Source organism: Salvelinus namaycush, chromosome 42 (genome assembly GCF_016432855.1).
Source record: "Salvelinus namaycush isolate Seneca chromosome 42, SaNama_1.0, whole genome shotgun sequence".
NCBI lineage: Eukaryota > Metazoa > Chordata > Actinopteri > Salmoniformes > Salmonidae > Salvelinus > Salvelinus namaycush.
This window is the reverse complement of record NC_052348.1, coordinates 21,771,763-21,791,733: the sequence shown is the minus strand read 5'-3', so window position 1 is coordinate 21,791,733 and position 19,971 is coordinate 21,771,763. Positions and strand designations below refer to the sequence as shown.

At 44.4% G+C, this 19,971-nt stretch overlaps 1 pseudogene; it reads left to right on the top strand.

Moving 5' to 3' along the window:
- The first annotated feature begins 12,595 nt into the window (after positions 1-12,595).
- Positions 12,596-19,771, top strand: LOC120034693 (annotated as a pseudogene).
- Positions 19,772-19,971: the final 200 nt, after the last annotated feature.

Sequence of the window (19,971 nt, the reverse complement as noted above, 5' to 3'; positions counted from 1 at the left end):
GAAAATCAATCTTGATCTTGAATCATTGTCCCTAAAGAGGATTGACCTAACATTGACCTAACAACTACGCTGCTTATCCTTCTTAAAGTAAATTAAGCCAAACAACGTGTTTTCAGTGTCTAAAGCTTTCATTGTATTACGTTAATTGGTTCATTGGTGGATGTTACATAAAAACCTCCTCCTGACTACATGAAATAGTTATTATTAAGATGTGTGTATTAGCCTGTGTTTCAGACTCCATAGGAGACTTTAAAGCACTTATATACCTTCTGCAGCTTGTTTCAACATGAATATAGAAAATCATTGAGCTTGAATACAGTATGTCTCATCCTTTAAGTTTTCACTTTCACTGTACTACATTTAGACAGTCTGAAGATACAACATTACATGGGCCACTGATTAATATGTAATATAACATGACACAAGTTTAACTGTCCAATAAACTGATTCTGGAAACTACCAACTGGTGGGGGGGATATTTACTGTACTGTCTTGCTTTACACCCCCCCCCCCCCCAGACATTTTGTCTCCAATAAGAGGGAAATCAGAAAGGACAATAAGAACTGGGTAGAGACCAACAGAGAAAGAAGTCTACAAGCGGTACCTGGTTTATTCTGTAATACACATACCTCAATGGACATTTCTTCACAACGTGCCCCGCCCTGATTGGCCCACAGGCATGTCACCCATCACCAGCGGATTCTCATAGCAGGTGGTGCCCCGCCTCTGCCGTCCTTGATTGGCTCCAAATAGTATACTTGGGACCTCAAGGTTTGCCTTATTGCTGTTTTGCTTATTCCCTGATAGTTGATTCATTGATTGGTTGATATATCGACTGATCGATCAATCAATTGATTGATTAGTGGTATATTGGCTATTGGTCCTTGAATAGAGGGGAAAGATTATGAGGTTTAATGGTCTCTCAGTACTAATACGCAAGCACACACACAATAACACGAACACACACACACCTTTTCTCAGTATCAGCAGTGGTGTTGCTCTTAGTCATGTTCACACATAGCTCAGTATGAAAGAAGTATGAACAAACAATTCTCAGAAGCTGTATGGTGTTTCCTGCCTGTGTGGGTGTATGTGTGTGTCTGTTTTTGTGTGACGGGTTCTCTATATAAGTGTAATTTTTTAGAAGCACTGAGGAGAGGCTGTGACTGCCTTGCAGACAGATGCAGCATCTTAAAGACGCCTGAAGTTCATGCAAATGTATGTTCTATTCCATATGTGTCTCTGAGACAGGGTTTACATTGCTTCCCACAGTGCAAACCTGTAAAAAAGAGCACACTAACTCCAAGTGAAGAAGAGGAAAGTTTATTTGTATCCTTTTACACCAGAGGTGGACAACCCTCCTCCTGGAGAACTACTGTTTTGTATCATTTTACACCAGAGGTGGACAACCCTCCTCTTGGAGAGCTACTGTTTTGTATCATTTTACACCAGAGGTGGACAACCCTCCTCCTGGAGAACTACTGTTTTGTATCATTTTACACCAGAGGTGGACAACCCTCCTCCTGGAGAACTACTGTTTTGTATCATTTTACACCAGAGGTGGACAACCCTCCTCCTGGAGAACTACTGTTTTGTATCATTTTACACCAGAGGTGGACAACCCTCCTCCTGGAGAACTACTGTTTTGTATCATTTTACACCAGAGGTGGACAACCCTCCTCCTGGAGAACTACTGTTTTGTATCATTTTACACCAGAGGTGGTCAACCCTCCTCCTGGAGAACTACTGTTTTGTATCATTTTACACCAGAGGTGGACAACCCTCCTCCTGGAGAACTACTGTTTTGTATCATTTTACACCAGAGGTGGACAACCCTCCTCCTGGAGAACTACTGTTTTGTATCATTTTACACCAGAGGTGGTCAACCCTCCTCCTGGAGAACTACTGTTTTGTATCATTTTACACCAGAGGTGGACAACCCTCCTCCTGGAGAACTACTGTTTTGTATCATTTTACACCAGAGGTGGACAACCCTCTTCCTGGAGAGCTACTGTTTTGTATCATTTTACACCAGAGGTGGACAACCCTCCTCCTGGAGAACTACTGTTTTGTATCATTTTACACCAGAGGTGGACAACCCTCCTCCTGGAGAACTACTGTTTTGTATCATTTTACACCAGAGGTGGACAACCCTCCTCCTGTAGAACTACTGTTTTGTATCATTTTACACCAGAGGTGGACAACCCTCCTCCTGGAGAACTACTGTTTTGTATCATTTTACACCAGAGGTGGACAACCCTCCTCCTGGAGAACTACTGTTTTGTATCATTTTACACCAGAGGTGGACAACCCTCCTCCTGGAGAACTACTGTTTTGTATCATTTTACACCAGAGGTGGACAACCCTCCTCCTGGAGAACTACTGTTTTGTATCCTTTTACACCAGAGGTGGACAACCCTCCTCTTGGAGAGCTACTGTGTATGCAGGCTTTTGTTCCAGCCCTGCTCTAACACATTTTAAACTAGAACCTAGCCCTGGGAGACAGCAGTAGTGAGAGTATATGGTGCTGACACAGATCCTCTCCATTCCACCTGGTCGGAGGAGTTCAAGAGTGTCCAGAGCCTTAGACGCACAGCCCTGAGAGGGTAGAGAGGGGGATATGATGGTCCACATTGTCAAAGGCAGTAGATAGATCTAGGAGGACGAGAACAGATGAGAGAGAGAGTCAGCTTTGGCAGAGCGGAGAGCCTCTGTGACAGAGAAGAGCAGTCTCAGTTGAGTGAACCATCTTAAAGCCTGACTGGTTAGGGTCAAGAAGATTATTCAGAGAAAGATAGCGAGAGAGTTGGTCAGAGACAGTACGCTCAAGTGTTTCGGGAATAAATATCATAGTTTTAGATGTCAGACTGGTCGAGTGTTGGTTTCTTGAGGAGGGGAGCGACTGGCCATTTTGAAGTCAGAGGGGACGCAGCCAGTGGTCAGGGATGAGTTGATGAGGGAAGTGAGAAGGTCTCCTGATATGGGCTGGAGCGGGTAGGAGAGGATGGGGTCAGGTGGGCAGGTTGTCGGGCTGCCGGACCGCACTAGTCACATGATTTCATCTGGAGAGTAAGGGGAGAAAGAGGTCAAGGCATAGGGTAGTTCTGTGTGAGTGGGGCCATTGGACTCAATTGGCTGAGTGAATGAGGAGCGGATGTCGTTAACCTTCTTTTAAAAGTGGTTGACAAAGTCCTCCTCAGAGATGGAGGGAGGGCGTGGAAAATAGTTTCCTAGGGTTAGAGGCAGAAACTTCACATTTAGAGTGATAAAACGTGGCATCGGATACAGAGGAAGAGAAGGTAGAGAGGAGGGAGTGAAAGGACAATAGGTCCTCCAGAAGTGACGTTTTCCTTCTTTTTTGCACAGCTGCCTGCAGCCCTGTTCTGTAAGCTCTCAAGGAGTCACTCAGCCACGGAGCAGGAGGGGAGGAAAAGGGACAGTGTAAATCATAGGATGCGGAAAGGGAGGAGTGTAGGGTCGAAGAGGCAGAATCAGGAAAATGCGGTAGAAGTATTTTGCAGAAGGGAGATATGATAGGATAGAAGAGGAGAGAGTAGAGAGAGAGAGAGAGAATGAAGATTGCGACGGCACATGACCATCTAGATAGGGGCTGAGTGGTTAAGGATGGAGGAAAGGGAGACAGAAAAGGAAACAAAGTAGTGATCAGAGACCTGGAGGGGGTTGCAGTGAGATTAGGAGGCGAACAGCCTCTAGTAAAGATGAGGTGAAGCGTATTGCCTGCATTGTGAGTGGGACTGGGGAAGGGTGGGGTCAAGTGTATTGCCTGCTTTGTGAGTCGTCAAAAGAGGGGAACGAAAGAGTTAAGTAGAAATTAATGGAAGGCAGACATCGGGAGGTTGAAGTCACCAAGTATGAAGAGCGATAAGCCATCGGCAGGAAATTAGCTTATCACCTGATTCTACAAACAGCATCAAGGTACTAACTAATTTGAATTGGATGTGTTAAAGCAGGGCTGGAGTAAAACCCTGCACACACAGTACTGCAGCTCTCCATGAGGACAATTTGCTGCCCCTATTTAAACATATGAAATAATCTCTCACCTAGCTTGATGACTGTAGCCATTTTTGCTTACTGTTTGTTGTTCTAAATAGAGACGTCTAGAAGGGCCGTGGGTCATCTTAGATTGTGTAGAAATGCAGGAAATGTGATTTAGATGCCGTCAGAAATGGGAGGATCTCCAGACCCCCTGGAAAGTTATGTCCTCCTCTGCAAATAGCCCTGCTGGGCGATTTAAAAAGTCATAGTCAATCGATCAATAATATAATAAAACTCATTTTTATTTACAATATGTAGAATCTATGAGAATAGAAAGGTTCAGAAGATTTGTGAAACATCACAGCACAGTTGATCAAATATATGGCAAATAGGAACTGGATGGTGTTCAGAGACAGATGGGAGGGGTTGTGAGGAGCTGAAGGATGGAACTAAAAACAAACAAAAATCAACTATTGTAAAATATACTGTGTACAAAAAATGTGTTTAGTGTATATACATGTATATAGACACCTCACAAGTCCTTAACTGGCAGCTTCATTAAATACAAGTTGAAAACACACATACACCTACACATTAACACACAGAAACAGTACACCCTCTATATAATTCATATCATAGGCCTAATAGTACTGTAGAGCTCTTCTTAGTTGCACACAATATAGCTGGGCCACCCTGTCCTGCCCCTAGGGGCCTGTAGCGCACCAACCCAACACACCCCACTCAGCTTTAGGATCTTAGTGAAACATTCATTGTTGGTTTGAGGTGTGTTGGGCCAAGTCCAGAGTGAGAACAGTACAGCAGACCCCCAGGGCCAGGTCTGAGCAGCCCAGCAGCTAGGGATTGCCTATATAGATATCTCCCCTGACGTGGGCATGTTTTCAATAGACTCCTTTAGGCGTACGGTATTCCATATAAGGCATCCAGACCTTATGAAAGTTGCACAGTATCCCCCTTAATTTTCAAACAAATCTAGTGATACTGTACATAACTTGACATTTCTTCCGTACATTGTGGGAGGATAACCATCCTTTCAATTAATGGCAATGCATTTTTTTGCCACTATCAATGCTAGGTTACACTGTTTTGTCTAATAACAGTGTCCAGTATCAACATTTCAAAGCAAACAAAAACAGGGAGAATCTGTAGACATGCTGAGATAAAAGAACACACTCGTTGCCAGAATTCAGCCAGCCTTCACAAGACCACAACATATGCAAATATGTCCCCTTTTGTGCTTTACACCTCCAGCAGAATAATAAGATTTCTGAGTGCGTGATATTCAGTTTCACTGGCATATAGTACGTTCTATGGATGGTCTTAAACTGCAGTAATTTATGTCTGATTATATGAACATGACTGAGCATTCATACATATATGTATCCATTCATCATCATCAATAGCTTCTCCCAGGTCTTCCTCACATTTTTGTTTTACATGTTTTGTGTCATCGGGAAAAGCCTCTATCAACCCTTGATACAGTTTGGAAATGAACTTTGGAGGTTTGTCAGACTGCATTAACACAGCATCTGGCTTGTCCAGTGTTTGCTGCACAGAGAGAATAAAGTGTTGTTGCAAAAATGTATATCACCTCTGTACCAGACTTGTCTTCCCTGGCTGCCTGACCCTGCTGAGACCCCTGTGTTAGCAATTTATGTTACTCTTCAATAACACAAACCCCAAAGCAAATCAGGGGAAGGAAAATAGGTTTATTCAAAGAGGACAAACCATACAGGTAGGTAGATGGTCATTCTCCATGTCCTCAGTGATGCTCTCTCAGTGATTCTCTCCAGTGATTCTCTCTCCACAGAGCAAAGGAACAGCATGTAGTTTTATAACCCGGCCCTAGCCTGTGGTTGACCAATTAGAATTCCTTGCAATAAAACTAGCCAATGGCCAAATAACAAGTATCCTATTTCAGAAGACATATTCATTCCTCCCATGTCTCTGAACCATTGATCAATAATCACAGCACCAGATCAGGTGTTGCTGATGTGAGCTTATACAGGTTCAGGAGTAATGCAGATATGAGTATGGAACATCATTCCAGTACCATTCCCTGCACTTCTATCTAACTGACGCCATGCAGATTCTCAAACAAAGTCAAAGAACATGTAGGACCACCTACCGTAGAACCAAGGTGTATTTTGATCGAAATGTTCTAAACAAAAAGATCCGTTTCGGGATCTTTGCCTCCAATTCTTTAAATAAGTCATTACATATGTTTGGCAACACGTCCTGCTTTGAGATCAACACATGTTTCGGTGCTAACCTGACATATTACTCTGTCTATCTCAATGAGAGTGAGGTTTTAATCCCTTCCTATGAGGTCTTTAGAGTCACTGCTGTCCAGACAAACACGTGGTGTGACGTCGTCTACACACTGAATAGCACCGGAATATCGAAGAGCAACCTGAACTGTAGATGGGTTTACAATGGAGCAGAATCAAATCTGAGAAGCAGCTTTTATACATTCATCAGAGCATCGGATACAGCCTACATAATGCTCTTTATTATGTTGATAATTATTGTATATCACTGATCATTCTGCCCTGAAACAATGATACATTGATACAATGAGGAATCTTAACCACTTTCCATATCACAGTTGTAATGATCCTGTTAAGAACAACTCTCTGTGCTTGTATGATTTTCTTTCCTGACATTGTCATTTAATTTGGTTTTAAAATATCGAAATAAAGGAGCTTTTAAATGTGCCCTGCAGCTTTTGTTGAAACCAATAAAAAAAATAATTGAGAATGATTACGTCACATGTCATCTTTATACACTGCCTGTAAACCTGGTATTAACCTATAAAGCCAGCTCTCAGACCAAGCATCCAGGCTGCATCACATCCGGCCGTGACTGGGAGTCCTATAGGGCTGCACACAATTGGCCCAGCGTTGTCCTGGTTTGGCCGGGGTAGGTCGTCATTGTAAATAAGAATGTGTTCTTAACTGACTCGCCTAGTTAAATAAAGGTAAAAAAAAAATATCTAAAAAATAATAAAATCAGTAGACCTTTTCAGACAGTCTGCAGACAGGAAACCAGAAGTCTTCTACTAAACAACCTCTACCGGGCTCCAGTTCTGGTAAGTTCACTGTCATTTAATCAAGAAGATGATGGTCACACGTCCTCAAAGAGCAGCAAACATATTCACAAATGTGGTTCCGCCTAAACTAAACACACCTTTTCCTGGAAATTTGACAAATAGAAACCAGTGGTCATCCATAACTTTGTTACGACCTAAGTGACCGTAATCATGACTGACCAGTGACCACACAGTGCAGGGTGAGAGTTTGGGGTGATGATGTGCAGGTCTGTTAAGGGGACTGTTTATCTCTGCAGAGAGACCTTATAACAGGGGTAGGCAACCCTGGTCCTGGAGTTCTGCAGCCACTTGATGATTTTCATTTAACCAACCTGGAAGACCAGGTGTGTTGAATTTAGGAAATCACTAAGATGATCAGTTAGCTCAGTAGCTCAGTGTGGTGCCTAGTTGGGACAAAACCCTGCAGTACCTGGGGCTCTCCTGGAACAGGGTTGCCGACCCCTGTCCTATAAAGTGGTGGAGTAAAGCAAACCATTGGGTGTGGAATATGAGCTTTCTGACACAAGTACTATGAAATGGATATTACACACAAAACCAACTCGGTGGCCTTGTGGTTAAAGAGTCCGCCCTGAGACTGAAAGAGAGTTGAGTCTTACCAAAAACTCAGGACAAATGGGACCTGATGCCTCTCTGCTTGGAACTCTGCATTCAAAAGATGGATTGGGGATGTAATGGTATATTGTCTCTATTCCATCCAATAAATATGACCCCTGCCCTGGCGAGAGAGGGGCTATTTGGGACACACCCTCACCGCAGGCTTTACTGCACGTCTGTAGAAAGGATGGCAGTGGGGCACTTCGGATTACAAGTTTACAAACAAAAGGATGCTTCTTCGTTCAAGCATTTAAAACTTACAGACTTTCTAATATAAAAGATGGGGGAACAAAAATGTTCCTTATAATTCCTCTAATTCTAATAACTTATAAGTGCAATAAATGAAGGCTATTGTGTGCAGTAAATTCAAGAAATCATGAGAGTAAGTGCGAGCAAGTGCGGTCAAAAAACTATACCGCTCCCCCATCTAACCAAGACTCCTCCTCGTAGGCCCGACTTCCTCCCTCAAAAGAACCTTTCCTCCTCCCGTAGCCACCGCACCGGCCGCAAGGGGGGTATTCATCTCCAATAACGGCTTCACACTGATAATATAACTAATAATGCTCTGGTTATTGTATACAAATACAAATTGGCTATTTGGCTCTAACAGGGGATAAGGCCTTAAGTACTAGCATCCTGTCCAGGGGGCGTACTTGTACATCAAGCTTCTTCATGTTACAGAAGATGGCCTCTTGCTGTTCTGGCTCAGACAAGGCTACTTACATACGCAAATCATCGTTTGTTTGAAGTAGTGTAGGGAGATACTAGTTTGGTAGAATGTATGTTTGGTAGAGTCTATGTTAAAGCTGTTTTAGACATATAAAAGACGGAACATTCAGAGCTCCATCATGTATGTGTGTGTATATATATATAGATGAATGTATGTGATGAAATATTAGGTACGTACCTTAATGATTTATATTTACCTGATTGAGATCCCTTGTTATTAGTGCACCTTAGTTTTTGGCTCCCCCCTGTTGTCCATTCATCGTACTGTGGTAAGTGTGTTAGTGATGGGATAAAGGCAGGGAGGCAGGAAGTTGGGCCTTCGGGTGGGAGGGAGTCCTAGCTAGACGTGGGAGAGGTATAGTATTTGGACCATACATACACACAATAGTGTGCAAAGCTGTCATCAAGGCAAAGGGTGGCTTTTTTGAACAATCTCAAATCTAAAATATATTTTGATATAACACTTTTTTGGTTACGACATCAACATGATTCCGTGTTATTTCATAGTGTTGATGTCTTCACCATTATTCTACAATGTAGAAAATAGTGAAAATAAAGAAAAACCCTTGAATGTGTAGGTGTACCCAACTTTTGACTGGAACTGTATATCTATATTTGTTTTACAGGACAAATGTGAGGGTGCACGTGCCCCATGACGTTTCTGATGGTACGTTCTGTTTTGTTGTCATGTGCACTAGAATGTGTGTATAAAAAACAATAAAGAAAAGCATTGAGTAATATCCTCTTTACCCACCATGTGTAAATCTGGTGTAAATCTACAGAAGATACATATTACATCTCCTGTCCTCTTTACCCACCATGTGTAAATCTGGTGTAACTCTACAGAATATATATATTACATCTCCTGTCCTCTTTACCCACCATGTGTAAATCTGGTGTAAATCTACAGAAGTTACATATTACATCTCCTGTCCTCTTTACCCACCATGTGTAAATCTGGTGTAAATCTACAGAAGTTACATATTACATCTCCTGTCCTCTTTACCCACCATGTGTAAATCTGGTGTAACTCTACAGAAGATACATATTACATCTCCTGTCCTCTTTACCCACCATGTGTAAATCTGGTGTAAATCTACAGAAGATACATATTACATCTCCTGTCCTCTTTACCCACCATGTGTAAATCTGGTGTAAATCTACAGAAGATACATATTACATCTCCTGTCCTCTTAACCCACCATGTGTAAATCTGGTGTAAATCTACAGAAGATACATATTACATCTCCTGTCCTCTTTACTCACCATGTGTAAATCTGGTGTAAATCTACAGAAGTTACATATTACATCTCCTGTCCTCTTTACCCACCATGTGTAAATCTGGTGTAAATCTACAGAAGATACATATTACATCTCCTGTCCTCTTAACCCACCATGTGTAAATCTGGTGTAAATCTACAGAAGTTACATATTACATCTCCTGTCCTCTTTACCCACCATGTGTAAATCTGGTGTAAATCTACAGAAGATACATATTACATCTCCTGTCCTCTTAACCCACCATGTGTAAATCTGGTGTAAATCTACAGAAGATACATATTACATCTCCTGTCCTCTTAACCCACCATGTGTAAATCTGGTGTAAATCTACAGAAGATACATATTACATCTCCTGTCCTCTAAACCCACCATGTGTAAATCTGGTGTAAATCTACAGAAGATACATATTACATCTCCTGTCCTCTTTACCCACCATGTGTAAATCTGGTGTAAATCTACAGAAGATACATATTACATCTCATTAAAAAACAATTCCACTCAGGTTGTTCTCTGATTGGTTTAAAATTGTAAGCAGCAGCAGTAGCACCCCTTAGCAACTAACGTCTCAAATAGGAAGCTAAAAGCTCTGTGGCTAATCTGATCAACACTGTCAGGGTTAGTAGTTTCCTGTGTCTGATGTCAGAGCTCAGTAATGCTCAATCTATCAACCACAACAAGGAGAGAAAGGTCTCGTTCCAGGCCAACTATATTGCTGTTGAGTTTGACGCTACGACAAATGAGCGTCAGATCGCTATACCATATGATGTGGTTAACTGATATGTTAAACAGTAATCCAGGAGTTGTGAGATCTGGCAGGCGACTTCAATGTACTCAGCCTGGAACGTGGCCAACATCATGAGTGGTGTTGGAGGAGAGAGAGGGGGTGGGACTTGGTTATGAAGGAAGCTTTCAGAAGCCATCTTGTTGACTGGCAGAGACAACAGAGGCCATAGGGTGGCAGTGAACTGTCATAACATCTACTGTCTATCCACAGGTTAACTGTCATAACATCTACTGTCTATCCACAGGTTAACTGTCATAACATCTACTGTCTATCCACAGGTTAACTGTCATAACATCTACTGTCTATCCACAGGTTAACTGTCATAACATCTACTGTCTATCCACAGGTTAACTGTCATAACATCTACTGTCTATCCACAGGTTAACTGTCATAACATCTACTGTCTATCCACAGGTTAACTGTCATAACATCTACTGTCTATCCACAGGTTAACTGTCATTTCATCTACTGTCTATCCACAGGTTAACTGTCATTTCATCTACTGTCTATCCACAGGTTAACTGTCATAACATCTACTGTCTATCCACAGGTTAACTGTCATAACATCTACTGTCTATCCACAGGTTAACTGTCATAACATCTACTGTCTATCCACAGGTTAACTGTCATAACATCTACTGTCTATCCACAGGTTAACTGTCATAACATCTACTGTCTATCCACAGGTTAACTGTCATAACATCTACTGTCTGTCCACAGGTTAACTGTCATAACATCTACTGTCTATCCACAGGTTAACTGTCATAACATCTACAGTCTATCCACAGGTTAACTGTCATAACATCTACAGTCTATCCACAGGTTAACTGTCATAACATCTAGTCTATCCACAGGTTAACTGTCATAACATCTACTGTCTATCCACAGGTTAACTGTCATAACATCTACAGTCTATCCACAGGTTAACTGTCATAACATCTAGTCTATCCACAGGTTAACTGTCATAACATCTACTGTCTATCCACAGGTTAACTGTCATAACATCTACTGTCTATCCACAGGTTAACTGTCATAACATCTACTGTCTATCCACAGGTTAACTGTCATAACATCTACATTCTATCCACAGGTTACTTTGACACTAACTGTTGTTTTGACACCACTATAAAACACAATATCTCTAAGAGATGGAAATGATCATGAATATCTTATACAGTAATGATAACATCTACATAGTTACATCTGGGAAACTGAATGTATCTTTGTCAGGTTGTTTGTGTTGTGGTTGTGGTTTACATTAAACTCTGATGATGACTGTGTCACACCATCAAGAGGGTCTCAAACTGTAGTGTGGGTTCTGAGAGGGAAAATATCAGAAAATAAGAATTGTGCTGTCTTGCCAACTCCTACGTGTTACTGACAAATGTCTGGAACTCATTCAGTGATGTCATTACCAGTCACACAACCTGAGAGACTGTGACCATGACAACTGACCACACGGTGTAGTGGTAGACTTGGTGTCGAGGGGAGCGTCAGAAAGACAGAAAGGGGGAACGTTAACCCTTTCTCAGAAGCGTCACTTTTAGTGTAAAATGGCCCTGTGGTGAACCAAGGTAGAGCTGGGTACATCCTCATACATGTGTACGTGTGCAGACATGAAGATCTGCATGACTTTGTGCACGTATTATCTTGCTGCTTCAGTGTGGTCATGTCTGCTTGTCAAGTCAGATCTCTGATCAGGTATAAGTAGATCTTAGCAGGTAGTGCACAAAAACACGTCCTGAAGCGGAACAATACAAAACAACCTCTATCGTGCTCCAGTCTGGTAAGTCCAACTATCATATCATTATATTCTGATAAGATGTTACAACAACAGTGGATATAAGATACAGGGTGACATTTTTGTAGTGCTAAATCGTTGTACAAAGTGCAAAAAATACCGTAAACCTCATTGTAATCTCTGTAAGATGCGGCTTCATTAAATGGTGGCATTGCAGTAACTCCTATCAATTTTTAAATAGTTGATCATATCAAAGCTATGTTGTATCATGTTGGGTATTGTTATGCTGATTGGTATGGTCTCCTCTACATGTTGTTTTACTACAGGACCTGTTGAAGTCATGAGGATAGACAACATCCTAACCTTTGCTGTGCTGTGTGTCTTCTATGCTTGGACTCTGGGTGTGGACTCCAAGATGGTAAGATACAACACTATTTTGAGTGCATTTGAATATGAACGAACGAGAGAGCGAGCGAGCGAGCGAGCGAGCGAGAGAGAGAGAGCGCGAGAGAGAGCGCGAGAGCGAGAGCGAGAGCGAGAGCGAGAGAGAGAGAGAGAGAGAGAGAGAGAGAGAGAGAGATACTTTGACTTTTGGTCTTTCTTTATTGAAACATTCTCATTTCATTTCAAACTCGCCACCCCCCCCCCTAAAATAAAAAAACAAAATATAGCCTGTAGTGCATACATGTACCATACTCACCTTTCCATCTACCACATGATACAAATCACCATACACAAAAACAATACCCTCTCCTACAACCGTATATCCAAACCATCTTCCCCAGCTGTACAGACAGCCCCCCCAACACACCATATCTCCTCAAACATCTCCACACATTTTATCATTTTATAGAACTCAAACTCAACCCTAAGGCGCGCAGAGACCATCCCATTAAACAGTAGTAAAGGGTCTGTTATCCCCCCACCTTTGACCCTGTTTCTCCTTGTTAGCCAAATAGCTAACTTTGCCTGAGCAAACAGAAAATTCAACAACACACATTTTGCTTTCTCCTTACTCGAATACCTGTATCCCATTATAAACATCCCAACAGCAAAAACCACCCCCAACCTCTCACACAGACATTCCAACAGAGACATTAATGGCATTAACCTGGTGCACACAGAAAACACATGAATCACAGTTTCTTTCATTTGACAGAAAGGACACCCCTGCCCAATTCCCGGATCAACCCGTGCCAACCAGCTGTTAGTGGCCAGGGCTCCATGAAGAACCCTCCACTGGAGGTCCCCTGACCTCTTTGGTACTGGGGGTTTGTAGAGCGCCCTCCATCTAAAACCCACCATACTCTCCACCCCACATACCCCCTGCCACTGATGTGCCTTCACTCCTGTTAGGCTTCTAATGTTCCTAACCTTAATGCAGAGGTTGTAGAGGGCTTTACCTCCCACCCCCTCAAACTCCCCCAGGCTCGGAGTGTTAAAATCTAACAAGTCCTCCAGACCCCCTTGCCAGTCCCCAGTCTCTGCCGTCACCTGCAGTGGCGGAAACGTTGGTGGCCCCTCTCCCTTTGGCCTCTCAAACACCCCCCTTACCTGTTCAGACAGTGTCTCCTGGACCTCCTCCAGGAATCTCTCCAGCAGCCTAAGAGACGTTATTCCTGTTTGTTGAGCCAAGACCTCCGGGGTTTTCCACCCCTCCTCTCCCAGCATTCTCAGGTCACCTAGCCTTTGTACACCCCCTGCCATCAGTTGCCTCTGCAGGGTGGCAGACTGAACCGATCTCAAAGGGATGGCTGGGTTGTGGAAAATAGGCTCCTCCCACACCCACTGCCCAGGCTCCACACCCCCTTCTCGTGTGGGCCTTAATAGCTGCCAGGTCCTCAGCACCGCAGAGTAAAACTCTGAGAGACCTGCTGTACTCAGCCTCTCCAGCTTCATGAGGAACAGCTGCCGGTCCAACCCTAATCCGCCAGCTCTCCTCAGCAGCGCGCATGCTGGTTCCCTCCAGCCGACATCAGTATGGTACAACAGTCTCTGCACCGCCTTTAGCCGGAAAGCAGCCATCCTGCTCTCCAGTTCCACCAGGCCCTGTCCTCCTTCGTGGACGGTCATGTACAACACTGCTGCCTTCAGCCAGTGATGTCCCGACCAAAAGAAGTCCACCAGCTTGCGTTGAAGGTCTGCAAGCAGACCGGCGGGGGGGTTGAGGACAGCCAGTTTATGCCACAAGGAAGATGCCACCAGGTTGTTAATTATCAGCACCCTCCCTCTATATGACACTTGGGATAGGAGCCACCTCCACCTGGCCAGTCTTGACACCACTGCCTGTGACAGCCCCTCCCAGTTCTTCCTGACCCACCTCTCCGAGCCCAGGTACACCCCCAACACTTTAAGCCCTTCACAACCCCACTGCAAACCCCCTGGAAGCAGAGGAGGAGCCCTATCCCCCCATGCCCCACATAACAGAGCTTTGCTCTTTCCCCAGTTTACCTTAGCTGATGAAGCTCCCTCGTACACCTTCAGACTGGTCTCTAGTTCCTGCATATCTTGCCCATCCCTGACCATCACAGAAACATCATCTGCATATGCTGAGACTGCTATTCCTGTCACCACACCCATGCCTGTCCAGCACACTCCCTGCAATCTCCTGCGTAGCAGTCCTAAAAAAGGCTCAATGGCTAGTGTGTATAGCTGCCCAGATAGAGGGCATCCTCGTCTAATGCCCCGTCTCACCCAGACTGGCCTACTGAGCCCCCCTCCCACCTTAACCATACATGACGCCCCAGCATACAACAGCTTCACACAGGTCACAAAACTCTTCCCAAACCCAAACACAGACATCACATTAAACAGATACTCATGATCCACTCTATCAAAAGCCTTCTCTTGATCTAAAGAGACCAGTCCAAAGTTCACATTAGAACCTCTCGACAAGTCCAACATGTCCCTAATCAAGAACAAGTTGTCCGTGATTGAGCGTCCCGGTACACAATATGTCTGGTCCTTGTGTATTATAGAGTCCAGATGGGACTTCAGTCTGTTAGAAAGGACCTTGGCAAAAATCTTGTAGTCCGCACAGAGTAATGCCACAGGCCTCCAGTTCTTAAGTTCACACAAGTCCCCTTTTTTGGGCAGGAGAGTCAGAGCCGCCCGATGGCAGCTCATCGGCAACTCTCCTACCCCGATGCACTCACGCAAGACGCAAAAGAAGTCCTGTCCAATTATTCCCCAGAATTTTTTGTAAAACTCCACTGGAAGTCCATCGACCCCCGGTGCACGACCGGGGGACATCTGGGTTACGGCCTCTGCCAGTTCATGTGACAACAGAGGAATGTCCATTTCATCCCTCTGTGCCCGAGAGAGCTTAGGGAGTCCTGCGAACAAGACCTGAGCACACATAGGATCACACATTTCTGCCCTATACAATTCAGTATAAAACTCCACAGTCCGCTCCCGCATCTCCCCCACCACAGAGGTCACCCGCCCATCAGAGAGCCGTAAACAATGCATACCCTTGGCTTCACTGCTCTGTCTTTCCAAAACAAAGAAGAAGGAGCTGGGAGCATCCATCTCCTTGAGCATGGAGAACCTAGCTCTTACAAGTGCTCCCTTTGCTTTAACCTGGAAAAAACTGCCCAGGTCCCTACGTAATTCGGCTAAATTAGCCTGGAGGCCTACATTGCCTTGCCCCACCATCTCTACCTCCATCTCACTAATACACCGCTCTAGTTCCCCCAATACTCTCCTAGCCTCTGAGGATGAGAGAGCTGTGTACTGTTGACAGAAAAGCCGAATTTGCACTTTCCCCACATCCCACCATTGACCCAGAGACTCATACTCCTCTCTTCGCTGCCCCCACCTTTCCCCAAAAGTCTGGAAACCTGAGCAAAAAGTGGCATCTTGTAAGAGCTTTACATTGAACTTCCAATAAGATGCCTGCCGGGGCCCTGGTGAAATAGACAGCCGAGCCATGGTTATGTGATGATCCGAAAACCCCACCGGGAGAATGGTAGCGCCCAGCAGCCTATTGCTCTGATTCCTGGACATGTAAAACCTATCAAGTCGGGCTGCACTCACCCTAGCCCCAAAAACCTTCACCCATGTATACTGTCTTGTGTTGGGATGTTTAGTTCTCCAAACATCCACTAGGTCAAACTGATTAATGATGTCCCTTAACACCCCCACTGACACTGAATGAGGCTCTTCCCCATTTCTATCTGTTGTAAAATCCATTGTACAGTTCCAGTCACCTCCGATCACCAGCGTCTTCTCAGGCGCTACTTGTGAGAGTTCCTGTCTAAGACTCCCAAATAGAACCCCTCTTTCTCTCCCTGTGTTAGGCGCATACACATTTATAAAAACAAAACCCATGCTGTTAATTTCTGCTTTAACAACAAGCAACCTGCCCTTACACACCTCCTTTGAGGAGCAAATTTTTACAGACAGACCCGGTGCAAAAAGGACTGCCACCCCTGCACTAAGATTTGTCCCATGGCTCAACACACTTGCCCCTTTCCACCAGAGCCCCCAATCAACTTCATTCACCACATCACTATGCGTCTCCTGCAGAAACAACACCTGTACTTTTTTTTGTTTTACATATTCACCCAACACACTCCTCTTTCCCGCATCTCTGGCGCCATTTATATTGAGCGAGCCTACCCGAAGAGTCTCCATAAGAAGTGGGAGAAAAGCCAGCAGAGAAATAGACCAATAGCAAAGCTCAAAAAGCCCCAGTGTCAGAAAGAAATGAAACATTTAAACAGTGTCTGAAGGTAAACCTTTACGCACTGTTGTGACCCACTTCCTCAACCTAAACCGTTTCCTGGGTGAGAGGACACCATGCCCCTCATTTCTCATAGCATGTTGTACTGATCTTACAAACTTTTTAGGATCAGGAAAAAAAGCCTCAAGATTAACTTTTTTCCCCTTAGTCTCATTCAGGAACCTTGTCAGTTCTCTCAACGTGTACTTAGACCCCTCTGGTTGACTGGCTGTCAGCTCCGGGCCAATTGAAGAGGAGTCTGAAAAAAATAACTCCTCATCCTCTTCCTCAGACTCACTTTCATCCTCATCTCTATCTCCCACCCTGACCACCTGCTCTTTCTCTCTGGTTAGGGCCTCACCCACAGCAACAGGCAACATTTCCAGGGTGCCTTTGCCCACACCCTTTTTCCTTTTCCGCTTGACACCCTCCTCCTCCCCCCCTAATCTCTTACACTTCCCCACTATACTCTCCTCATCCACTAGAATAACCTGACTAGACCCAGTATCATCTACACCACCCTCCATAGCATTACTAGGCCCAGCATCATCTACACCACCCTCCATAGCATGACTAGGGCCAGCCTCAGCTACCCCACCATCCATAGCCTGACTAGACTCAGCCTCTGCTATACCACCATCCATATCCTGCCTAGACCCAGCACCCTTTACACCACCCTCCATAGCATAACTAGGCCCAGCCTCAGCTACCCCACCATCTCTAGCCTGACTAGACCCGGCCTCTGCTTCCCCACCATCTCTAGCCTGACTAGACCCAGCCTCCACTACCCCACCATCTCTAGCCTGACTAGGCCCAGCCTCATCTACACCACCATCTCTAGCCTGACTAGGCCCAGCCTCTGCTGTCTGCATCTCCTTACCCCCTGCACTTTGACCTCGATTTCCCCCACTGGCGCTTGTACCCTCACCTTGTCTATGGCCTTTGTGTGGGCACGCAAAACTCTTGTGCCCCAAATCCCCACATTCAAAACACCGTAGACTATCTGTGCTGAAAAAACCTGCATAGAGCCCCTCCCCATGTCTCACTTTAAAGTGCACATTTAGCTGTTGCTCGTTGTTGTTCAGAAACATAAACACTTGCCTCCGGAACGAAACAACGTGCTTAACGGCATCTGCCTGAAATCCTGCTGACAGTACACGGAAACCTCTAGCAAACTTACCAAAACGACTCAGCTCTTTCCTAATGTGATCATCCGTAATAAACGGAGGCAAATTTGCCACTACAACTCTTGTTGAAGGGGTAGAGAGAGGTGAAATTGACACCAACACATCCCTTACAAATATTCCGCTAGCAATTAGCCTACCAACCAAATTAGCCCTTTCATGAACACAACCACAGCTTTGTTCATTCTAGAAGCAGAATGTATAAACTCAGCTCCTACCTGTTCACCGACCGCGAGCAGAACCTCCTCCACCTTAACTCCGTTCTCAGGAACACACCTGAATCCACGCTAGGCTGAGAAGCCATCGCGCACACCACACCTTCCAAACCCCAGGAAAGTTACTCTGTCCTCTTCCACCCTAACTTTGAAAAAAAAACTTTGGATACCGCTAAAACAAATATTGCATTAACCCTCCACCATAGAAAAGAACATGTAAGAAAATAATCAAGAAAGTTAGTTAGGATAGAGCCCTCCACACCAAACACTCAAACTCCAAAAACACCCAGCATGCACTGAGAGAGAGAGAGAGAGAGCGAGCGAGAGCGAGAGCGAGAGCGAGAGCGAGAGAGAGAGAGAGAGAGAGAGAGAGAGAGAGAGAGAGAGAGAGAGAGAGAGAGAGAGAGAGAGAGAGAGAGAGAGAGAGAGAGAGAGCGAGAGCGAGAGCGAGAGCGAGAGCGAGAGAGAGAGAGAGAGAGAGAGTGATTAAATGATCAAAATAACAGGCAAATGTTTAGAATGGATAAAGTTAAGTGTGTGAAGACATTATGACTGATGGCCAGCCTTACATTTTGTCTCTCATCATAATTGTATTTGCATTTTCTTGTTTCATACCTGTTTGTCTATTTTTCTCTCTTCAATTCACTACAGGTCAGTCTCCCTCTGCATGGTCTAAAATGCAACATCCCTTTAAACATGGCTCCAGACTCTGTTGATGACTCCTACAAGGGCTGTGAGGAGAAGATGTTCAGGAAGGTGCATGACTATTACCTGCGAAAAGAGAGACTAAATAACAAAGATTTCAACCAGGCTTGGACCGATGCTGAGGCCCGTTACAAACCAAAACCGAACAGAGCACTGAATAAAATCTATTCCCTGGCAATCCAGGTGTATGTGACTGAATACTCCCAAATGTACAAGTCATTCAACGAGGCCACTCGTACCCAAAAGAAGAGCTACAACACAACATTCAAGTACCACTCCCTGCACTTCCTTCTGACCAATGCCTTACGAATCCTGAACAAGAAAAACAAGCGTTTCCAAACCTTCCGAGGAACCAACGTGTCTTTCCACGGAGTCCGAAATACTGAAATGCGATTCGGACAGTTCACCTCGAGCTCTTTAGACAAGAAAATCGCTGGTGAACACTTTGGAACTCGCTGCTTTTTGAGATCATCCCCTACTTTGGTGCCCCACTGGTGGGGTACTCTCAGATGGCTCATGAGAAGGAGGTGCTGATTCCCCCCTACGAGGTGTTCAAAATTACAGAGGTGCTGAAGAGAACAGACAAGAAAGACCTCTGGTGTGACGTCGTCTACAAACTGCAGAGTACTAAGAAAGGAAAAAGTGACCTGAAATGCAAGATGGTTGGAACACTCCAAGGAGAATAAAATCAAAACTGCAACACATTTGTTCTGCTTTCAGTCAAATATGAAATGCAGTTTTTATTGCAACCCCTGGCATCCCCATCCACCGTCGCTCCCGCCCACAAAAACAGGAAATACAAAAACTATAGCGGAGCTTTTCCAAATTTCAGATTGTCAGACCAGTCCTGTTGTAAATGTTTCCCACATTGTTTGTTAGATTGTTA